Here is a 6,862-nt window from a genome sequence, read left to right as displayed (position 1 = left end):
TCTTGGGTTGTTTTATCCCAAGGGGGGATCATTGCCGCCAGATTTACATGTTTTTTCAGATTCTGACTGGGCTGGTTGTTATGACACACGCGTGTCCACGAGTGGTTTTTGCTTCATGCTTGGAAGCTCATGCATATCATGGTTGAGCAAGAAGCAGCCTACTGTGGCCACTTCTAGTTGTGAAGCTGAGTACAGGGCAGCTTTCACAGCTACGGTTGAGTGTGTGTGGCTCAGACGCCTTATGGCTGATTTGGGTGTTGGGCAGCCATCTGCCACCACCATCTTCACTGACAGTCAGAGCGCATTGGCAGTTGCGCGGAACCCAGTGTTCCATGCTCGTACGAAGCACATTGAGGTGCACTACCATTATGTCAGGGAGAGACTCTCTGTAGGAGAGATCAGTTTGGCTTATGTGCCAACACAGGATAACCTTGCAGACCTTTTCACAAAGGCTCTGCCTCGTGAAAAGTTCGAAGCTTTTCGCAAAGCTTTGGGCTTACTCCCTTTTGTGGATTCGTCCACATAGCTAGACACTTCCCTATACATGAGTGCTAGCTCTTGTTCACCGCATCACTCCAGGGGGGATTTGTTACCATATTATAGTAGTGATGTGTGTGAACACACTTAGGACCGCCGGGGCACTTTTTCCCTCACTAGGAGGTTTTTTCCCCCGTGCATTGTATATACGCCCATTATCTTTTAGGGTTGGTTATCTTTCATTTTTGGCACTCATAATACACTACAGTGTTGTGCTCAAGCTTCCTCATCTTCTTGAAGTTGGGTGTGCATTCCTGCAACCCTAATTCCAACAGGAAATTCGTCAACCTGAACCTCCAAGCATGAAAGTTATTCTTATCAAGCTTCTCAGCCACAATCTGGGTTATCCCATCTTGCCAAACACACAATTTAACCAGAAACAGTACTCTGGTTTGTCCTGCACAAACTGCTATATTTCTGCAGGCAGCGGTACTGTAGTACTCTCAAATGTCACAAGCAGTGACTTAAATGTGCATACATACACCCAATGGCAACTGTTGACCTCTTTGCAGCACCCACAGTGTCTGCACAGTCAATCTGTCTTCCTGCAGTTCTTAAAACAGAGTTCTGTAGAGAATTGATGACTTACCTCCAGTGCTCGAAATCGCCTGCTTTCTGAAAAACGAAGGTCCAGACGCGTCCATAATGCATTTTCGGCCCAGAAAATTGCATCCGATAGAACAATATAGTTGCCCTTTAGCTTTACTCCCACGAAGAAAGCTCCTCAATCAGAGATCGTTGCCGATGCCTCCAAGGGTGTAGTCACCAACACAAATAGGGAAGAGTAGTTGCAGCTCTTACCCTCGTACCACTTCCTGTGGTTCTCTTGCTTGCAGCTCAGCCCTTAGCACGAACCAGGCTCTGATACCATGAAAAGATGCAGGGGGGAAGAGAGCTTGAGCTCTTTCAAGCACACACACACACTCACAAAACCCTAACAGAGAACACACAAGGTGAGAGGCTGAAATCTTCTTCTTCTTCACTCAACACTCAACACACCATATACAAGATAAGAGTACACAATAATATGAAAGGTACTCAACCAATACATACACGGGTTCTCTATAGTGTGAACCCAACTAAATGAGCTGGCGCTATAACTATGCCAGTCTCTAGAATGGCTGTCACACAGCCTGTCATCCCACTGGCCGCATATCGCCCATGATCTTACCAACTATGCCAGTGGTGTAAGTGTGGGGCCTATCCCCCAGGCGGGTCATCAGTGTCCACCGCCTCACTAGACGAGCTCGATATCTCAACAATGATAATGGCAGAAATCAAGCTTTCTATTCACAAAGGGGATTTAGAGGTAGGGGAGATTTGCATCACGAGGCCATGGTAATGGCCATGGATGGCAGGACAGGTCACCACAACAAAATTTTCAGCCTTCATATGGTGCCAGAGGTGGTCGTGGATATACACCTCAGAGAGACAGAGGGAATCCTTGTGGTAGAGGACGTTGGCAAGGCCAACAAACATCTATGCAAAATGTGGAATGCCATTATTGTGGTAAATCTGGTCATATGGCACGTGATTGTTTTCGCAAACAAAATGATTTGAGAGGAGGTAGAGCACAACATGATGGACATTATGCACAACATGGTGGAAATTATGCAAATGGTGGAAATTTTGCATCAAGTAGTAATGATGGCAGCGCAAATCACTTGTTTGGCCATGAAACATGTCATGGGATCTATGATGACAAATGGTGAAAGTGATGACACTTGGTATATGGACTCTGGAGCATCAAGCCATATGACTTGTCATGGCGAATGGTTTGAACATATGAAGCCTATGGATGTGAAAGGCTATGTGGAGACAGGAGATGATACCGAGCATGCTATCACACATGTTGGAAGCGTACCATTGGTGATGCACAATGGTAAAACAAAGTCTATGGTAGATGTCTTGTATGTGCCTTCTATTACAAAAAGTTTGGCCTCAGTTGGTCAAATGGTGGAACAAGGTTTACAGGTTCATTTCAAACGAGCATGGTTGCTTCGTTGAGGATTTCAAAAATGGTTGTAGAGTCATTGCCAAAGGTAAGAAAGAAGGCAGGTTATTTAAGTTGGATGCTGGGATTCCTGAGTTGAAATCAGCTATGTTCTCTAAAAGCCGAGATGTGGTATAAGACATTGACATGTGGCATAAAAAGATTGGACATGTGAACATACAAAGGTTAAAGAACATGCAGACAAGAGGCATTGTTAGTGAGCTGCCTAGATTCAAGTATGATGGGAATATGCATGTTTGTGATGCTTTCCAGTTTGGAAAGCAAGCAAGGTTGCCGTTTCCTAAAGCAGGCGACATCAGTAGCAGGCCACTTGAGATAGTTCATAGTGATGTATGGGGTCCTACACAAACCATCCATTAAAGGCAGCTTGTATTATGTGACATTCATTGATGATTTTAGTAGAATAACTTGGATTTACTTTCTCAGAGAGAAAAGTGAAGTGTTGGGAAAGTTTATGGACTTCAAAGCTTTTGCAGAGAAGCAATATGGCTCTTGGATAAAATGTTTGAGGACAGATGGAGGTGGTGAATACACCTCACATGCTTTTGAGAATTTCTTGAGAAAGCATGGCATAAGAAGGCAGTTAACTTGCAGGTACACACCTCAACAAAATGGTGTTGCTTGAGAGGAAGAATAGAGCCATTTGTGATGTGGCCAGGGCAATGCTCAATGAAAAGAGCATGCGAGACTATTATTGGGCAGAAGCGTGTGCCACCACGGTGTATGTACTTAATAAGACACCCACAGCAGCCATACATGGAAGTACGCCAGAGATGCGGCTTATAGGTTTTAGGCCAAACATTGGACACCTCAAAGTGTTTGGTTGCATAGCTTATGTGCATGTGCCTGATGAGAGGAGGAGGAAGTTGGATCCTAAGGCAGAAAAGTGTATTTTTGTTGGGTATACACAGGATCGCAAGGCATATAAATGTTACAATCCACAAACTAGGCAAGTGGTTATCTCACGAGATGTGGTGTTTGATGAACTTGCTAGTTGGTACAAGGCAAAGGATGAGGGTGTCACTGATTTCGTTGATGCTGATGTGCATGTGAACTTGCCACAAGCAAGTTCTATTTCTATGTCTAGGCCAGCAGAGTCTGAGAGTAGCACTATACGTCCATGGTCAGGACGCTTGAGACATGAGAGTGTGAGCACTGGGAAGTGCTGTGGAAAAAGGGAAAAAGAAGGTTGAAGGAATTGGCATTACAGGTTATGAGTCATCAAGTTCAGAGAGTTTGGATGAGAAACTTGGCATACCAGTTTTACACACACCGGGTGCAAGGGAGGATAGATATGTGCCTCCACATGCTAGAGTGACAGGTGTTCAGAGTGATCCGCATGCATTGCGGAGATCCCAAAGGGTCAGGTATCCATTGACAGGTTGACATATCGTGACTTTGCTATGCATTACGCATATATGACCTCTTTGGTAAAGCATGTGGAACCTACATGCTATACAGAAGATGCTATACAGAAGCTATTGGGAAGCATGTATGGGAGAAGGCAATGGATGTTGAGATGGACGCATTAGTTCATAATGAAACATGGTATTTGGTTGCCTTACCACAAGGCAAAAATGTCATTGGTTGCAAATGGGTTTATAAGGTGAAATGCAAATCAAATGGTTACATTGAGCGCCATAAAGCATGGTTGGTAGCTAAGGGTTATGCACAAACCCAAGGCTTGGGCTATGATGAAACATTTAGTCTAGTTGCAAAGATGGGAACAGTGAGGGCAGTCATTGCTATGGCTGCAGCAGCAAATGGTTGGGAAATGCATCAAATGGATGTGAAAAATGCATTTCTAAATGGTGATTTACAAGAGAAAGTTTATATGGCACAGCCAGAAGGATATGTACACCCGAGGTATCCCACTCATGTATGCAGATTAAAGAAAGCATTATATGGATTGAAGCAAGCACCTCGTGCTTGGAGTGATAAGATAAGTCGATATCTTATCTCCCTTCGATTTCAGGTTTCTTCAAGGAGAAGAAAGGGTGCAAAGCACGACATGCACAGGTAAATCATCTTCTCTCTCTCTCAACTTTCCATATCAAATCCTCTCAATTGTTTCTCTCTCTCTCTCTCTCTCTCTCTCTAGAAAATCATCTCACCCTAGCAGTGCCTTGTGAAAACAAATTGCATGATGGTAATGGTGATATCCTAAACTAGAATCAATATTTCCCTCCTTCTTTCTCCCAAACATAATCTAAAAAATAGCTTGTTGTGCAGAGATTTGGGAGAACTAGAGTTTATCTCCTCTCTCTCTCTCTCTCTCTCTCTCTCTCTCTCTCTCTCCCCCTAGAAAATCATCTCACCCTAGCAGTGCCTTTTGAAAACAAATTTCATGATGGTAATGGTGATATCCTAAGCTAGAATCAATATTTCCCTCCTTCTTTCTCCACCAAACATAATCTGAAAAATAGCTTGTTGTGCAGAGATTTGGGAGAACTAGAGTTTATCTCCTCTCTCTCTCTCTCTCTCTCTCTCTCTCTCTCTCTCTCTCTCTCTCTCTCTACCTACAATCCATACGTCAACCCTATTGGGGACTTGCCTATTGCTCCTATCACTACATTTGGTCAACCATTCAATAAAAATTTGGACAATCCAAATCTATGTGTAATTTATAGCTCACTCAAATTGGGGACTTGACTTATACTTATCTCACTAGATTTGGCCAACCATTTAGTACAGATTTGGACAATTTATCTATAGTTCATAGCTCCTATGACTACACCCTTATGCAAACCATTACCACTGACTTGCCTAATGATCCTCTAACAACACCCTTATGCTAACCATTACCATGGACTTGCCTAATGATCCTCTCAATTTATTTGACCAATAACTCAATATATAGATTTGGATAATTGTCTAAATCTATATGTAATTCATAGCTAACTCCTATTAGGGCCTTGCCTAATGCTCTTCTCAATACTTTTGGCCAACCATTAAATGTATATTTGGACAATTATCCAAATCCATCACCCCTATTAGAGACTTTTCTAATGCTATTTATCCAACCATTGTTATGGGCTACCACACCTCCAAGAGGGAACTCAATGCATTCACCTAAAGGATGAGCAATAGATCACAACTGGTGTAGGGCACTTACCAATGCTTTGAACTTGAGTCCCTTGAGGCCTCCAAGCTCACTTGTTAAGCTCCAAACCTCCAAGCTCCACCTCCATGCTGTCACCGCCCGTAAAGTCGCTCACACCGTCGCATAAGGCAATCACTCTCTCCTCTCACTCTCCCACACAAGCATGAATCATACAAGCATAGAAGAGGCACAATGACAGAATGCTCTCTCTCTCAATCTCTCTCAAGACACAAAGAAGAGCTCTCTATAGTACAAAAGGGGATTGTGTCTTTTCATTATAAGAAAATGCCTTATATGCATTTGGCCCTTATTCACACTTGGGTGCACAAAACTTACTTAACTAGGCCTTGGGTGGCCAATATCTCATAATGTACAACTTTTATAGTACCGTTTCATAACACTTATTAATGTCCTCAATTGGAGGAGCATGTTTGTTAATCCAAAATGGGATTAACAGCCCCCCTTCCTAATGTAGGTTATGTTCTCAAAACCTGTTATTACCAAGGTCTAAAGACTTGGTCACCCAACTCATGTCGGTAGAAGTTTCTTTGTGATTGAAGCTTTCTAAGTGTGCATCTGAATGCTGAGTAGGAGCGCCAAAATCATGTGTCCACCGTCTTCGAACGTGACATGAATGTAACCCGGAAGACATCGCGGACGATGGTAGTAGAGCATCAGGCCCCTGTCATATGGCCCTTGATTCATAGACGATGGTAGTAGAGCATCATGCCCCTGTCATATGCCCCTTGATTCATGTTGAACTTCTGTTGCTTAGCTTCATAGCCATCATGTTAAAATTACAGCAATGTGATGAGCTATGGTGGATCAAATACTAGAATCAACATCATTAACAAAGTGATTAACAAATAATTTAGACGTGATTAGTTAGTAATTAACAAATAGCTTAATGTAGGCATGGATAATCAAAAACCAGCAAATTCTCATTTAACTTATAGTGTTTACATCCAAGCATCTAATCCCACTGATTTCTCCTTGATTTACTCTACCTCTTTTGCTTGATTCTCTCCACCTCTCTCAGAATATCTCCACCTCTCCCAGAATATCTCCACCTCTCCCAGAATATCTCCACACTTCCTAAATCTTCTCATGCTACCCTTTATTCTCTCCTAGTAGATTCTTCTCACCTTTTCACAGGTTCTCTCACATTTACAGATTCTCTTTTACAGCCTCTAACCAAGGGCTTGTTC

Source organism: Cibotium barometz, chromosome 23 (genome assembly GCF_041138505.1).
Source record: "Cibotium barometz isolate CiBa-2024 chromosome 23, ASM4113850v1, whole genome shotgun sequence".
Taxonomy (NCBI): Eukaryota; Viridiplantae; Streptophyta; class Polypodiopsida; order Cyatheales; family Cibotiaceae; genus Cibotium; species Cibotium barometz.
The sequence above is the reverse complement of the archived record's forward strand: the minus strand, read 5'-3'. Positions refer to the sequence as shown.